Source organism: Elgaria multicarinata, chromosome 3, assembly GCF_023053635.1.
Source record: "Elgaria multicarinata webbii isolate HBS135686 ecotype San Diego chromosome 3, rElgMul1.1.pri, whole genome shotgun sequence".
NCBI classification, from domain to species: Eukaryota; Metazoa; Chordata; class Lepidosauria; order Squamata; family Anguidae; genus Elgaria; species Elgaria multicarinata.
In genome coordinates this window covers 109,340,924-109,357,687 of record NC_086173.1, presented here as the reverse complement: position 1 = coordinate 109,357,687, position 16,764 = coordinate 109,340,924, and the positions used below count along the sequence as shown (strand labels likewise).

General features: G+C 43.2%; 1 protein-coding gene across 1 annotated transcript in view; it reads right to left on the bottom strand.

Annotated features, from left to right (window-relative positions):
* Positions 1-16,764, bottom strand: part of MKRN2 (makorin ring finger protein 2) — a 202,759-nt gene that overhangs the window by 42,794 nt on the left and 143,201 nt on the right. The gene's annotated exons all lie outside the window — the stretch shown is intronic.

Below are 16,764 nucleotides of genomic sequence, written 5' to 3'. Positions count from 1 at the left end.
GATTTGCTGTCACCAGGGCCGGTGCTACCATAGAGGCCACTCAGGCGGCCGCATAGAGCGCCAAGCTAAGAGGGGCGACGGGCACAGCGCAGCACTCACGCACGTTGGATGTGAGTGGGCCGGCCCGAGGATTCAGCTGGGCCTGGGCGGGCGAGATGACGCCCTGCACCTGCCCAGCTGAAGTGAAGCCAGGGACGCTGGGGTGGGAGTGGGGCGGCTCCACGTTCGGACTTCCTGAACGCGCCCGGAAGAGAGAGAGAGAGAGAATGTATGGGTGCATGGGGTCTTTGAGTGAATGCATGTGTTCATGCGTGTGTTCGTTTGGAGTGAGTGATGCTGTGTGTGTGTGTGTGCGCGCGTGTGAGTTGGGATGATTTGGAGGTGATATTCCTATTAAATAATGCATTTTAGACCCATAGACATTCCTTTCCAATTTGTTTGCTATAATTGGCATGACATATTTCTTGCACTTTAAATTTTTTTTAGCAGTTTCAAGTTTTGTGCTTCTTATTTTTTCCAGGAAACATATGTTCTTAAAAATCAAAGTTGGCATTTTTTGGGGAAGTAGCTCACCTTGCCTAGGGCGCAAAATAGTCTGGCACCGGCCCTGGCTGTCACATCATATGCAAAATATCTTAGACTAATGACCTTTTTACCTTCTTTGCATCAGTTTTCACTGCAGAAGAAACAGGACAGATGTTGTTTTTAGGAAGGGAGTCTAAGGAACTGAAGCAAATAGTGGTGACAAAAGATGAAGTTCTCAACCTTATTGACAAATTGAAAGCAAATACATCACCAGGCCCAGATGGTATCCACCCTAGAATTCTCAAAGAACTCTAATATGAAATTTCGGACCTTCTAATAAAAATATGCAACATGTCCCTAAGCCCCTAGCATAGGACTAGAAGATGGCCAATGTAACACCAATTTTTAAAAAGGGGTCCAGGGGGGATCCGGGAAATTACAGGCCAGTTAGCTTGACAGCCATTCTAAGTAAATTGGTTGAAAGCATTATTAAAGACAAAATTAGTAAGCATATAGAAGGGCAGGTCCTGCTGAAGAAGAATCAACACGACTTCCGCAAAGGCAAGTCCTGTCTCACTAATCTAGAATTCTTTGAGAGTGTCAACAAACATGTAGATGGGTGATCCGGTGGACATTGTTTACTTGGGCTTCCAAAAGGCTTTTGATTAAGTCCTTCACCAAAGACTCCTGAACAAACTTAGCAGTTATGGAATAAGAGGAGAGGTCCTCTTTTGGATCAGTGAGCTCCATCACACCAGCAATTTAATGCATTACCATGCCTGGGATGTGTTTTTGCAGCATGGTACTCACATGACATTGTCCCTGTTCTGTGCTCATCTTGCCTCTTCCCCTCCATTTTCCATCTTATTTTAGAGCAAGGAAAGTCTGGTTTTCCCCCCATCGTGCACAATAAAGCTGCTCATCTGTCCTGTGTATTGCTGTCCTTGCGCTATATTGGACCATCCCATTTTTTGTTGGGGGCGTGTATGTCAAAGGGCAGTCTTGCTGACAAAAGAGGAGGGAGGCGCAGTTCTCCACACAACTATTCAACCATGAAAGGGGAGAGAGCTAAGGCGCTGGAACAGAACACCCCACAGAGAAGGCGAGTGAGGCTGCCGCCACACATGCCCGGGACTTAGTCCCATTCAACTCTATGGTTCTTACTTCTGAGTAGGCATGTCTGGGTTTCTTGACCAGAACAATGTCGGCTTCCTGTTACCATGCCAACATTGACCACAAACTTCTCCAAAACCTACTTTCACTTCACTTATATTGTTTAATATGATTTTAGGGGAAAGCATAGTGAGTTGTTTTACTGTAATTGCACAGTTTCAAGCTGCAATACTATTGTATTTGTGCAGAAATATATATACTAGCTGTACCCTGCCACGCGTTGCTGTGGCTCAGTCTGGTTAAATTGAAAAGAAAGAAAAGACAAAGCGGATGTTTCTAATATGTTTAATTTCACAATGCTTGTGGATATACAATATTTTTAGTTGTTCCATTCTCTGTGTAGATATAGAGATTGTCTGGTTTGCCAACTCTAGAACACGCAACATATAATTGTCCATGTGAGAAGCAATCTGTGTCTAGATCTAAACCGCACAATTCTAAAGATTGGCCCTGAGCTTTGTTGATGGTGATTGCAAACGCCAATCAAATTGGGAATTGCAATCTCTTAAATTGAAATGGCATATCTGTTGGAATCATAGGAATGCGAGGAATGAGGACATCTTCACCTTTGAAAGGTCTAGCAGTTAGGATTCCTGGTTTTCACCCAGGCGGCCCGGGTTCGACTCCCGGTATGGAAAGTTGTAGTTTTTTGTCTCTGCAGAGGCCACCAGTGAGGGAGGAAGTAGCAGCCAGGCACCTCCCCACCGTGCCTGGGTCCAGCTCCAGCTGAGAGCCCCCTCCCTCCTGCTACCAACTGTCTCTGCAGAGGCCACCAGTGAGGGAGGAAGCAGCAGCCAGGCACCTCTCCACTGTGCCTGGGTCCAGCTCCAGCTGAGAGCCCCCTCCCTCCTGCTGTCAACTGTCTCTGCAGAGGCCACCAGTGAGGGAGGAAGCAGCAGCCAGGCACCTCCCCACCGTGCCTGGGTCCAGCTCCAGCTGAGAGCCCCCTCCCTCCTGCTACCAACTGTCTCTGCAGAGGCCACCAGTGAGGGAGGAAGCAGCAGCCAGGCACCTCTCCACCGTGCCTGGGTCCAGCTCCAGCTGAGAGCCCCCTCCCTCCTGCTGTCAACTGTAACTGCTGAACTTTGCAACTAAGATTGTAGTGCCTGAATTTGCTTTCCTTTTCCCCCTCCTCCTCCTCCCTCCCAATCCCCTTTCCTTTTGTGTCATGTCTTTTAGATTGTAAGCCTGTCGGCAGGGACTGTCAAGAAATACTTTTGTAAGCCGCCGTGAGAGCCTTTTTTGGCTGAATGGCGGCATAAAAATCCTTAAATAAATTAAATAAATAAATAAATAAAGGTCCTGTCAAGATTGTTCCTTCTATGACGTTGCTCAGTAATTTTTTTACTGCAAGCCGTGTGCCATTGCAAAGTTTTGTGAGAGAACATGCAAATAGGAGAGGAGGCAGAGGCAGTGGATTGGCCTACTGTTTGGTTTTTTAAAAAGGATGTTTTTATGGTGAGGAGGTTAGTGGAAACTCCTGGCAGTTACCTTTCTTCAGAACGTGTAACTGTCACAGGTGTGACATCTATATTCACTCAGCCAATTGTGAGAGAACATGCAAATAGGAGAGGAGGCAGAGGCAGTGGATTGGCCTACTGGTTGGCGATGTCACAATGACCTATAAGAGCAAATAGGAGAGAACATGCAAATAGGAGAGGAGGCAGAGGCAGTGGATTGGCCTACTGGTTGGCGATGTCACAATGACTTATAAGAGCAAATAGGAGAGAACATGCAAATAGGAGAGGAAGCAGAGGCAGTGGATTGGCCTACTGGTTGGTGATGTCACAATGATCAGCAGGACTGGTTTTGAGGAGGCCTATTTCTTCAATTTTAAGACAAACCTTTGACCCCATAGAGAACATAGTTACATAACAACGCTCACGTATTCGAACGCAACGCTGTGTCAAAATTTCAAAGCAATCAGTGAAGAACTTTCGGAGATATAAAAGCATGTTTTTACGGTGAGGTTACTGGAAACTCATGGCAGTTACCTTTCTTCTGAACGTGTAACTGTCACAGGTGTGACATCTATATTCACTCAGCCAATTGCGAGAGAATATGCAAATAGGAGAGGAGGCAGAGGCAGTGGATTGGCCTACTGGTTGGCGATGTCACAATGATCAGCAGGACTGGTTTTGAGGAGGCCTATTTCTTCGATTTTAAGACAAACCTTTGACCCCATAGAGAACATAGTTATATAACAACGCTCGCGTATTCGAACGCAACGCTGTGTCAAAATTTCAAAGCAATCGGTGAAGAACTTTTGGAGATATAATGACAGTAACGAACGGTCTTTTTCATTTTTATTTATATAGATTTATATATATGGGGAAGGAGAACATGGGGTGGGGTGGGAGATTTTGCTGGAATAGTGCAACAATGCACAGATGTGAAAGTGCCCAGTGCTAGACTCGCTAAGGAAATGGAGGGGGAAACTGTGGACTCAAACTGGGGTGGCTGGAATATAGGTGTGATGGAGCTCAGTAACTGGTTAAAGAACAGAAAGCAGAAAGTAGAAATAAATGGTCAATTCTCATGATGGAGGGAAGTAAATAGTGGAGTCCCACAGGGATTGGTATTGGGACCAATTCTTTTAAACTTGCTCATAAACCATCTGGAATTAGCAGTGAAGTGGCCAAGTTTGCTGATGACATCAAATTATTTAAGGCTGTTGAAACACAAAGGGATTGTGAAGAGTTCCAAAGGAATCTCTCCAAGCTGGGAGAGTGGGCATCCAAATGGCAGTTGCGGTTCAATGTAAGCAAGCGTAAGGTGATGCACGTTGGGGCAAAAAAAAACCCAACTTCAAGTATAACCTGAACTGCCAGCTCGATGAAAATGTCAACCCAGTGTGTGGCAGCTTTATATAAGGCAAACTCCATGTTAGGCATTTTAAGAAAAGGAATTGAGAATAAAACTGCCTGTTTCATACTGCCTTTATACAAATCTATTGTGCAACCACAGTTAGAATGCTGTGTACAGTTCTGGTCACCACACCTAACAAAAGTTATTATAGAGTTGGAGAAGGTGCAGAAAAGGGCAACTAAAATGATTAAGGGGCTGGAGCATCTCCCCTATGAGGGGAAGTTACATCAACTGGGATTGCTTAGCTTGGAAAAAAGGAGGCTAAAGCGAGACATTATAGAGGTGTATAAAATTATGCATGGTGTGAATAATGTGGATAGGGAGGCATTTTTCTCCTTCTCTCAAAACACTAGAACTCAGGATCATTCCATAAAGCTGATTGTTGGGAGATTCAGGAGAAATAAAAGGAAGTGCTTCATCACACAGTGCTTAGTTAAATTATGGAATTCACTACCACAAGATGTAGTGATGGCCACCAATTTGGATGGCTTTAAAAGGAGGTTGGATAACTTCCTGGAGAAGGCTAGCAATGGCTACTAGCCCTGATGGTTATGTACTACCTCCAGTATCATAGGCAGTAAGCCTGTATACACCAGTTGTTAGGGGACATGGGTGGGAGGGTGCTGTTGCACCATGTTCTGCTTTGTTGGTCCCTGGTTGACAGCTGGTTGGCCACTGTGAATAGAGTGCTGAACTAGATGGACCCTCGGTCTGATCCAGCATGGCTTACCCACCACAGCTTCTCTCTCTCTCTCTCTCTCTCTCTCTCTCTCTCTCTCTCTCTCTCTCTCTCTCTTGCTTTTTTGGAAAGGGTGGGTGGAACAAATAAGTAACATTTCTGCACATTTAGGCCATAATGTCATAGAAATGGATGAAGGAGAACACTGACTGCACTTAGGAGTGTTTTGAATGTTTTTACAGCAGCCAGTCAGCCAGCTGGACTGTCAAGACAGTTGTCAAATGAAAAAGTGGTTGTTTTTCTATTGAGTGATTGGCTGTAGTAAAAACTTTCCAAATACTGTGGGTTATGTGCATGTTTCTCCCCTTCGCATGTGCATAGGGTTGTTGTCTAATTGTGGCCTCAGTGTTCAGGAAACAATAACGCAGTAAGGTCCTAAGAGTTGAAAGAAACAAATATGAAGTACGTTTCTTCTCACAAAAATAAAAATGTGGTTTAACAGTTTATCAACGCATTTTCATTTTCCCTAAGTACCCTAAAGATATACAGTGGTTTAAAACATTTCGTAAAGGAAGTTTTTTGTTTGTTTTTAAAGCAACATAATCTGTTGCTGTTACATTTGTCCATAGAATCCTATATAAAGATAGCATACAGTTTTAAAGAGTGAGTCATGTGGGTCACATTCAGTCCTCAGAGGGCCAGAAGTGATATCTTTAAAATATTTACTTAAATAGATTATCAATAAATAAATTCATTAAACCTTGTGTTACTAAATTTCCACAGATGTTTAAATAGAAAATTTGAAGACAATTCTGCTCTATCAGCTCTGTTGAGGAATGTTGTAGTGCCTTGCATACTTTTATATACTAAAAATAGCCATGGTCTCATTTTAGTAGCATGTGAAACCATAAGCAGAGGGCTAGCAGCAGAATCATAAAAAGGTACGTAGCTGGGAGTTTTACAAAGTAGAGCCCTCAACAGAACTGAGAATACCAGATTAAAAAGTTATGGGTATGTCAAAGATTATGTAGATTTTGAGTTAGCGGTACTTCTTTAATTCAACACTATTTCTTTCAAACTTGTTGTAGTTACTGTTTATTTTAACATTTATGCACCGCTTTTTAAGTTCACTCATAAACAAAATCAAATACATTCAACAAATTTTAAAATCCAAAAATAATACTAAAACTAATCACAGGACAGCAGAGCAAGAGCATTTTAACAAATCTGCTACCCAAATCACACTGAAAAAGGAACAGTTTTTTAACCTGCCTTGAGACAGAAAGCAAAGAATCATAAGTATTTCCTACAGGAGGGATCAGAAGTACTTCTCACAGGAGGGCATTCAAAAGTTCTGTTGCTGCAAAGACCTAGAGTCTTGTGGAGGCCAATCTAGGCTACAGATTAGATGAAATCTTCAATAGGGCCTTAACGATAGATCTTCAGTGCTGGGGGCAGGGCAGGAGTGGGTTCATAGGGAGAAGACATCCCCTGAGATAATCAGGACTCTCTTTAGGCCTTTAAAAATCAAAACCAGCCCCTTCAATTTGGCTTTGGAAACAAATTCTCAGCTAGTGCAGATGTCTTAATATAGCTGATATATGAGAATGCCAGCTCGAATTTGTCAACAGGCAAACAGCAGCATTCTGCCCAGACATTTCTCTGTCTTCATGGGGCAGCCCCATGCTTGGAGGAGGAAGTGGGGATTGCACCTACTGGCTCTGACCCTAACTGCATTTTAACACAGAAACATTACTGAGACAGAACCGTTCAGTAATACGACTGTTGCTGAAAAAACACTTCTATGTGGTAAGGATTCCTCACTGCAGTGCAACATAGAGATTACCCAGATCACATTGTTACTTCCCCTACAGGTGCCACACTTACATCTAGGGAAGTAATCTGGGTGATCCACCATGTGGTTGCACATCAGTTACTGTGATATGGAGTTCCAACCACACAAAAGTGTTGTTTTGGCAGCAGGCATGCAGCAGCGACAAAGTATGAATCTGGCCACAGTCATGATTTTAAAAGTGTTTCCAGTGAAGTTTTCCAGTGAACCCTATGAAAATAAAGGCCTTTTACCAAGGAAGTATAAATGCAGTGTTTGGGGTAACACAATATCAGAAATCAATTAAAAACTTTCATGTGAGCATTTCATTTTGTCCCCCTTGGAACATTTGTCTGAGACTTGAAAAGTGTGAAATGAACTTTCCATAATAATTGATTCCTGCCAGGAAAGCTTGCAGTTCAACAGCAGATCTAGCCCTATGTAGTTTATTTTCCTCTTGGTTTAAATCTGTTAATTCCTTCATAACCAGTATGCCTTTTTTGTTTATTAGCTATATAAGGAATTTATCAAATACTTTGATCTAATTGTTCTCAACATGGAAATTAAATAATAGAACTGACAATGTTATTTGAGTTGTGATATTGCCCTGGAGCTGCCCTGGTGCTGTAATATACTCTGGTTGCTAGAATTGCATGGCTTGAAAGCAATATTTCCTAAGTCACAAATGGCGAAGTGGATAAAACATAGTAGATGAGCACCTCATCAACTTGCCAGAAGGCTGAGACTGGCACACAGAAGGTGCAGAACTGCTTCAGGAATGTAACAGGGGCTCCATCACACCAGCGTTTTATCGCACTCTCTTCATACCTGGTTTGCTATTTTGCAGCACAGTACTCACATGACATCGTGCCTGTCCTGCAGTCAACCCATCACTTCCACTGTATTTTCTGTGTTTTCCTAGAGTGGGGAAAGTCCGGTTTATTTCCTCCATGCAGGATTAAAATTCTCTTCCACCCCCATGTATTGCCATCCTCACGCTATGTCCTCTGTTGGGGGCATGTGCTTTGAAGGGAGGTCTTGAAGAGAGGGCGGGGCAGTTCTCCAGCATGCCATGTCGAACGAATGGGCTTGTGCTGACTTACTTGAATGGACTTTTGCTGCTCCAACCCCACTCTCATTGCCTGCAGAAATGGCACCCAGCCAATGAAACATTAAATCGGTAAAATGCTAGAAAACGAAGCCAGAGCGGGGGGCGGGGGAAGGCACCCATCCATCACAATGTCCATCAATGACAAGAACCGATGAACTGGAGGGGGAAGGAGAAAGGGCAGGGTGGGGTGGGGTGGAGTGGGAGAGCAAACAAGTGAAAGGAGATTTCACTGATACCACAAACACACGTAAAAGGGACCATTAGCTTGATGTGCTAATGAAACTGAGGTGGAAATCGTGGATGGAAACTGGGGGGGGGGGAATAGGTGTGATGGAGCCCTAGAATTGGTCTTCAGAGGTCAGGGCATAACTAATCTGTAAGTAGGAAGAGGGGAGTGGCTGTTGATCAAATCCCACTCCAACAATTGTCAAGTCATGCATTCCTTTATGTTACAAAGCACTTTCTATCATGATTAATCAACATGAAACATGATAGAATGTATTTATTTCTAAAGGTCTAACTACAAGTTACACACAAATGTGTGTAACAGAACTTTATGACTTTAGGAAGGGTGCATGTAGTCTTTCCTGACTCCTCCAATTTCCTTCTGGAGCTCCCCTCCTCTGTAATTTCCCCCCTCGTATGAATAAAAGCCATTTGAGGGGGCAATTTAAAGCTTCTGGTTTTACCTCTTTTGAAAATAGTGATACATGACCCTTTTGAGAGGTCTAGAGTATTCTGTGAGATGTGATTCATCAGCAATCCTAGATTGCCATATGAAAAATCTCTAGATGGAGTAGGCATATACAGTCAGTGTGATATTATTTTTCTATCCAGTGTGCACGAGTAGTATATGCTCAATGTGCCTTGAGGGTGCATGATGCAAGACTGGGGTTGGCAGCCTGTGGCACTCAAGATGTTTTGCCTACAGTTTCCATCATCACTCACCATTGACTATGCTGGCTGGGGCTGATGGGAGTTGTAAGTAAGACATCTGGAGAGCCACAAGGTGTCCACCCCTGGTGTAAGAGATGCTGCTACCTGCCACTCTGCAGATAGCAGCAAGACTACTTCTAGACAAAGCTTTTATTGCGGCATTGCAATAAGAGGGTTAAACAACTGTCCAATACTCCATGGTCTGTTTTAGGGTTATGCAAGGGTTGTTTAACTTCACATAACTTCATGCTCACTGGGTTGACATGACAACTCCCTGAGCAGGGTTTGAATATGCAGATTAAATAATCCACAAGAAGCTATGGCAGATCAATAGCTGCACAATGCCGCCTTGATTTTTTTTTTAGTAGAAAAGGAAAGAGTACATATATATCACAATGGGAATACATTGTTTACATTGTTTCAGCAGTCAAGCCACTGAACAGAAGTTCAATTTCTAACCTACAACTGAGTTCAGAGGAAACCAGTTCTGCCTGTTTGCAGCAGAAATCAACTGTGCACAGGACTGATTGGCTGGCTCTTGTGCCATCACAAAACTGTCTCCCTTTCTATCCCTGGAGTGGTTTCATAGTTCTTCTAAAATGAAGCCAGGGAAAGCTAAAACTCCACCTCATTTTGGATCCTATTTAGAGTATTTTTGTGAACCGCCCAGAGAGCTCTGGCTATTGGGCAGTATAGAAATGTAATAAATAAATAAATAAATAAATAAATAAATAAATAAATAAAATAGCAACTCGAGTCTTCTTTTTTTGCCCCCATGCTCATGGAGTGTGTGGCTGGATGGGACTGTTTAAATCTCCCCCACTCACATGTTGTGCTGCTGATCCAGATTGGTAGCCTGCATGATTACTTTGAAGTAAAAAAAGAAAGTGAGGATCATCTACACACTTTATTTAATGTAACGTTTAGCACTCAAGTCCGCTTTGAAGTGTATAAGCTAAGCAGCTGTGGTCAGTTACATGGACATAAATTGTTGTGAACCGCCTAGAAAGCTTTGGCTATTGAGCGGTATAGAAATGTAATAAACAAAATGTTATAAATACTATTAATTGAAAAGCATGTGTTTGCTATCATAACATGTAGTTCTAATTCATTATGACTAAGGGGAGAATTAAAAGCATGCTTAGATGTTAGCATTTCAAATGGTTTAATACAAGTTATATTATTTTCCAATTCTTTTTTTTTTCCACCGTCAAAATGTGAAAGAATAGTAGTTGTACTTTCCTAACTCTCAGAATCCGTTCAGATAATCTGTGTCACCATGGACAGAAAATCCGTCAATCAAAAACCATCAATTATCCCAATGGAGACTATAGTGAAAAATCACAGCTTTACAATTTCATCACTGGGGCAAGGGGTATACTCAGATAATTCCAAAGCCTATCCCAGCTACATTTTAAGGGGGAAACCATGCAAGCTCCAATTCAAAGGAATTGTGAAATCCATTCTATGCTTAATAGATGGGGCATGATAATGATGCAGCAAGAAAGGTCAGGTGTGGTGGCTTCTCTTTATTTGTTAGCCTACATGATGTGTAAGGGCCAATCTGTAATCGCATCTCCTGATTATTATTATTATTATTTTAAAAAATTAAAGCTGTTAAGGGGAGGGGAAAGTTCCAGTTTTGATGAGAACAGCAATGAGGGTGAAGGAGGAGGGAACTCTTTCCCGTCATACTGTTTTTATTATCCAAATTGTGCTCTATCCTAATCTACTTTTGCCAGGAGAGGAAAAAGAGAGGTACAATACAGGGCCTCTCCTTATTAGGGAAGGGACTGAAAATAAAATGGCCGATGTCATAATGACCTTATAGAAATCTATGGCAGCCTTCCCCAAGTCGCTGCCTTCATGTGGTGTTGGACTGCCTCCTGCTCTAGGAATTGCTGCCTCTGAACTGTGATTCTGTAAGGATTCTCACCATCTCAAGCAACAGGCGCAGTCATGAAAGCAAAGTAAGATAGGGACAGTTGCAATATTTTAATTGCTTTTTCTTAACAATGCTCCTGCCTTTGGGACATAGGAAGCTGCCCTGTACTGAGTCAGGCCATGAGTCCATCTAGCCCAGTATTGTAGACACTGACTGGCAGCAGTTCTCTGGGGTTTCAGGCAGGATTCCTTCTGAGCCCTACTTGATGCCGGGGATTGAAACAGGGATCTTCTGCATGCAATGCATATGTTCTACGACTGACGGTCCCTCCCTCCCAGCCTTTAATATGACAGACCAAAAATTAGGTGCAGCTTTCCCAGGCTTGAAGAAGTAGTGATGGGGAAATCTTTCCCTGCTGGATATTTGTCTGTCATGCATGTCTTAAAATACTCAGGAGATCTGCCAAACCAAGCAGCTTTCAAGTCAACCTGGCTGTTAGAGTTGATGCTTATCTTAATACAGCTACAAATGAATGGATGACACAAATCTGGGAGGGACAGCTAACATCAGAGAAGACAACTGGGTTGCAACAAACAAAATGAAATTCAACAGAGGCAAGTGGAAAGTTCTGCATTTAGTTTTAAAAAATACAACAAAATGCACAGGTATACTGCTAGCTTAGCAGTAGTACCAGCCTGGCAGCAACTTGGACTTGAAGTCAATTGCAGGCTGAACAGGAGCCAGCAGAGTGATGCAGCTGTAGAAAAGGCTAATGTGATTTTAGCCTGCATTAATAGAGCGATAGTTTCCAAATCACAGGATTATCTTTGTTAGATACATCAGGAGTACTGGGTCCAGTTTTGGACATTGTACTTTAAGAAGGATATCAACAAAGTTGAATGAGTTCAGAGGAGAGCAACTAGGATGGTATGGGCTCTGGAAACCATGTGCTATGAGGAAAGGTTGAAGGAACTCGGTGTGCTTAGCTTGGAGAAGAGAAGACTGAGGCCATTGCTAGACCACGGGTTAGCCCGGGCTGACACTGGGGCTTGCCCCTGTGCATCCAGATGACGCACAGGGGATCCCGGGGTCAGGCATGGATCAACCCTCCCTTGCCCCGGGGTAACGGGTTCCACTTGTGGCCTGGTATTTTCACAGTCCCAGGCTGAGGCCGGGACCGCGGAAGGTCTAGCCCATTCTGTGGCTTTTCCTGGCTACATGTCTTACTCGCACGTAGCCGGGAGAAGCCGTGCATGGGGCACAATGCTCAGCAGGAGCACTGGGCCCATCGGAGCTGGGGGGGGGGAGAGATCGGAGCGGGGGGGGAGATCGGGGGGGAGATCGGATGGGGGGGAGATCAGAGCCGGGGGGAGATGGGGGGAAAGATCAGAGCTGGGGGGATGTAAATCAGAGCCGGGGGGGGGGGAATCGGAGCCAGGGGGGAACGGGGAACCCTTTTTTTTTTAAAAAAAACACCCTTACCTTAATCGCTGGTGCACTCCTGCATGCCTGTCCCCTTTAAAAACTAAATTAAAATGGCGGACGCAATGGGGCTTCCATGCAGCCTGTCGAGTCTGACATGTGGAAAGGAGCGACAGCCCGTGCTACTTCTAGCGCAGGCTGGCCCCTCCTCCTGCACGGATTTGCAGGTAGGTCTAGCAAGGCCCTAAGAGAGGACATAATAGTGCTCTTGAAATATCCAAGGACTGTGATAGAAGAGGGCAAAGACTGGTTCTCTGTTTTCCCCAGAGATTACTTATGTTAGAGGAGAATAGACTTCAGTTGAACATTAGGAGAAACTTTTTAATGGTAAGAGCAGTTCAGCAATGGAACTAATGATCTAGAGGGTGGTGAGTACTCACTCACTCACTGGACGCTTTCAAGCAGATGCTGAGGATGTTCTGTTTCAATTTCCTGTTGAGGAAATCTCTATTGGGTTGGAGTAGATGACCTTCAAGGTCCCCTCTAGTTCTATGATCTCCAAAATCTACTGCCCTTGATGTTATCATCTGGTTTTTGAGGACAAAGTGGGCTTTAAGAAATTTATAATGTACTCATCAATACTATGTTTCCCAAAACAGGTAGCCAAGGAAACAAAAAAGGGAAGCTGCACATGTTTCTTTCCATACACCGCCCAGCTGCTGATACAGCTGTTCCAATTATACAAGCTTGGGAAGGCATCTTAAGCTTCTCCACCCTACAATTAAAGCCATTCCTTATGACAAAGCTGGCCACAGACACTTTTCCTGTACACTTCTTGATGCCCGTAATCTCTGAAATCCCGGGAAGGGATACTCTTTTACACAGGAGGAATAAGAATGCGAGATATAAGTTCAGATCCACCAGTGCTTTGTTCTCTGGTGATAGAAAGGCCCCCTGGCAGCAGTGCTGTTCATGTAGACTAGTAAAATTATAAACCAAATCTATCACAGATGTCTCAAGGTGCTCTTCTGCATCAGTGCTGGAATTCTTGACTTGGACATTTGCTAAAGTGACTGACTACAGAAAGTTCAAATGCCAAGGAATCGGAAATTAGTTTCTCCAACTGTCTGCCCCTTCATACCCAAAGAATGCAACTTTTTGTTAAAAAAACCATTTGTATCAAGTTTTCTTCCAGTCCCCCCCATCCCCTTCACCCCCAATTTTTCAGACTGTGTTATCTGTACAGCACCATGTACATTGATGGTGCTATATAAATAAATAATAATAATAATAATAATACAGACATCCAATGAACGTAGATATTTTGTAGACCATGGCTAGTCAGATATGGTCTACAATATAGAACAAAACTGTATGAGCGTCTTCAGACAAGCATTTTATAGCACTTTCATGACTGGACACTTATGGATGTTCACGGATCATTTTGATGATGCAGTGATCCCCCTGTGCATCTCAGCTCCTTCTGCTCTTTTTTCCATTACAAAATAAGACCCTGAAAACCTGACTTTTCTGAGCTATAGCAATATTTGTCGCTATTTCCTGCCATGTGCAGGAGAAGTTACGCTATAAAATGCCCACTAGAGGGCACTGCCCCACTAAACTGAATGGGCCATGTGGTCGCTGTTTTCTTCCCCTTATGATTCTGTTCATCCCTATTGGAGAAGAGAACCAGGAAGCAGAGCTATGGTATGGAAACGCGATTTCCCACCCATCTGAAAATCCTCTATGAAAGAAAAAGTGTGGGTATTTGTCAACAGAAAAAAGAATAACACCTGTAGTACCTATCAGTTAATCAGTACCTATCTATACTGATTACTCAGAAGTTGTCATCACTTCACTTCCCACCCTGTTTCTTTTCAGTTCCCAATATGCACTCTCCAAAAGACTGAGGAAAAGTGATGTGGGAAGCAGCCATAAGTCTCATGAGATCATCAAGCAGGAACCAGAAAGTGTGCTACCAAACAAAAGATGTTGTGGAGCTTTTTTCCATATTTCCCTCCGTGATGGGTTTTTTTAATGGTAAGAGAAGAGCCAGAGTAGGGGTGGATCTACACTAGTGCTTATTATGTTTTTTCCTACGACTGGAAACGTTTTAATTTGTGTCATTTTTAAACGTCATGGGGCACACTCCAGTAATGTCGCATTACTAACCTCTTGCTTTCCCGGTGTTCATTGATTAGAGCAGGACACACTGTTTGTTTTATCATTGTAGCTTGTACTTCCTCTTTGTGGCTAGTCTCTTTGCTCCACCCACTTCCTGATCTCTTGGCTTCACCTTCCACCACCAGCCCAATTGATTTTTTATGATTTTAATGGAATTGCTTACATCTGTGTCAGTTTAAAGATAAAGTGTTCAAAATTGGCACAGTAATAGCTATTAAGGAGGGCTTTCAGCATTCCAAATTTTAATCAGATTGGGTTGCTTTGTTATGATTTTTAAAATTTCCTCCCTCAAGCCCTTTGGAGCTTATAGTGCACTAGTTTTAGGCGCCGAAAGGAAGTATCCACACACCCCAGGAAAGTGATTGGCTGACAATCGATGATTCAAAAGTCAGTGAGGTACAGCTATTACAACGTAAGAGGGCACATAGGAAGACTTGCAATGCTATTTAAACATCACAACGAAAGAAATACAACGAAAGAAGGAAGGAAAATACAACGACGATAAAACGTAAGAACCATAGCGTCATGTGACCCAATAAGTTATCACAACCCTTCCTTAACATTTTAAACCATTAGTGTAGATCCCACCAAAGAGTGGGAAAACATGGGAGGCTTAGAAGTGGACGATGGCAACATCTGGGCTCTCCTATAAAACGTTGTGAATGAGGCGAGGTGATGGCTAGATAAAACCCTCAATGGAAACACACCCTATAACTCTAATGAATCTCTTTTTTCTGATCTGGTGGACTGTAGCAAGCAGGCTGCTAGGGAAGAGCACGCATGAAGTCCTAGGAACCACCGCCTTAAAAAGAAAAAGAAAAAAAGGAACGATCATTCAAACCAGATTGTCAGGTCTTGGCAACAACCATCCTGAGGAATGCTGGCAATATAGATCAAAGAGACAGGAATTCCGGGAGAAGCTCTATAAATAGGTCACTAGCCATACAGAACCGGGGCTCTGAAATTAGAGGTCACGCCCTCAGTGAGAAGTAATCCAAGGTCAGAGGCATTCCGTAGTGCAAGTGGGTAATTTTAGGGAAACTTACAGACCAAGGGCCCAATTCGAGTAGCTCTTGGGGACTGCATACCAATAGTGGGTGGGGAAGAGGCAAAAGGGGTGTGGCAATTTAAAAAAATCGAGCATGTTGTTTTTGTTTTTATGCTTTTTATGTTTTTAAACTTTGTATTTTTGTTTTTAATGTTTACTGTTTTTAACTTTTGTAAACTGCCCAGAGAGCTTCGGCTATGGGGCGGTATATAAATGCAATAAATAAATAAATAAATAAATAAATAAAATATTGTAACTTCAAGCCTTAGGAGAGGCAGTTCATCCTTTTAGAATGAGGAAAAACTTGGCAAAAGCCAAGAAACCATCAATCGGTAGCCATGGGAAAGGAATAGGCCTGGGGAAGGGTGTGTGGCCATATTATGGGGAACCCCTCAAGGGCTTCATTGTGACCCCCAGGAGGGCTACATTTGGCACACTGGCCTGAGTTTCCTCATCCCTGTTTAACACCTTGGACACGTTGGCCTTGTGGTGATGGTGGTGCGATTTTGACAGCCATGTATATTATGTCAACTCTGAAGCACAAAACTAACATTTCTGTTCTCTCTCTTCCCCACTCCATCATTCCATGCTTTGCAACTGCTAAAACTATTAGAATGACAAAACTCTTTGCCAACCCTGATTAAAAAATAAGAACACTCTGAGTGTGTGCAGTTTCCCTATTCAATCTCACTTAAAACATAGCACCATCATCACTGCACTAATAAAATGGAATTTGTTTCTGCTGCCCTCATCATCTGCTACTCTCTGGTTGGTCATTGGGGTGGGGGCTGGGCTGTAGCACCCTGGACTTTACCCCCAAGGTCCAGGCCTAGCGCCCCCACCCCTTTCAGTCACTAGTTCTGTTGAATCAGATCTGAGAAAAGGAAGAAATGTAGAAAGCAGTAAGATTAGGAATTCTGAGGCAAGCAAATGTGTGTGAGGAAACTTAATAAATTTCCTTCTTTTTTACCCCTTTGTTTAAACGAATAGCAGCTTCAGGAGGGTGATTTTGAGGTAAGGAGAGATGCCTACTCCTTCTTTCTTCACCAGCCATTGTTTCCTCCAAGTTGCTTTCCCATCCACAGCATTCCTGATGTATGTT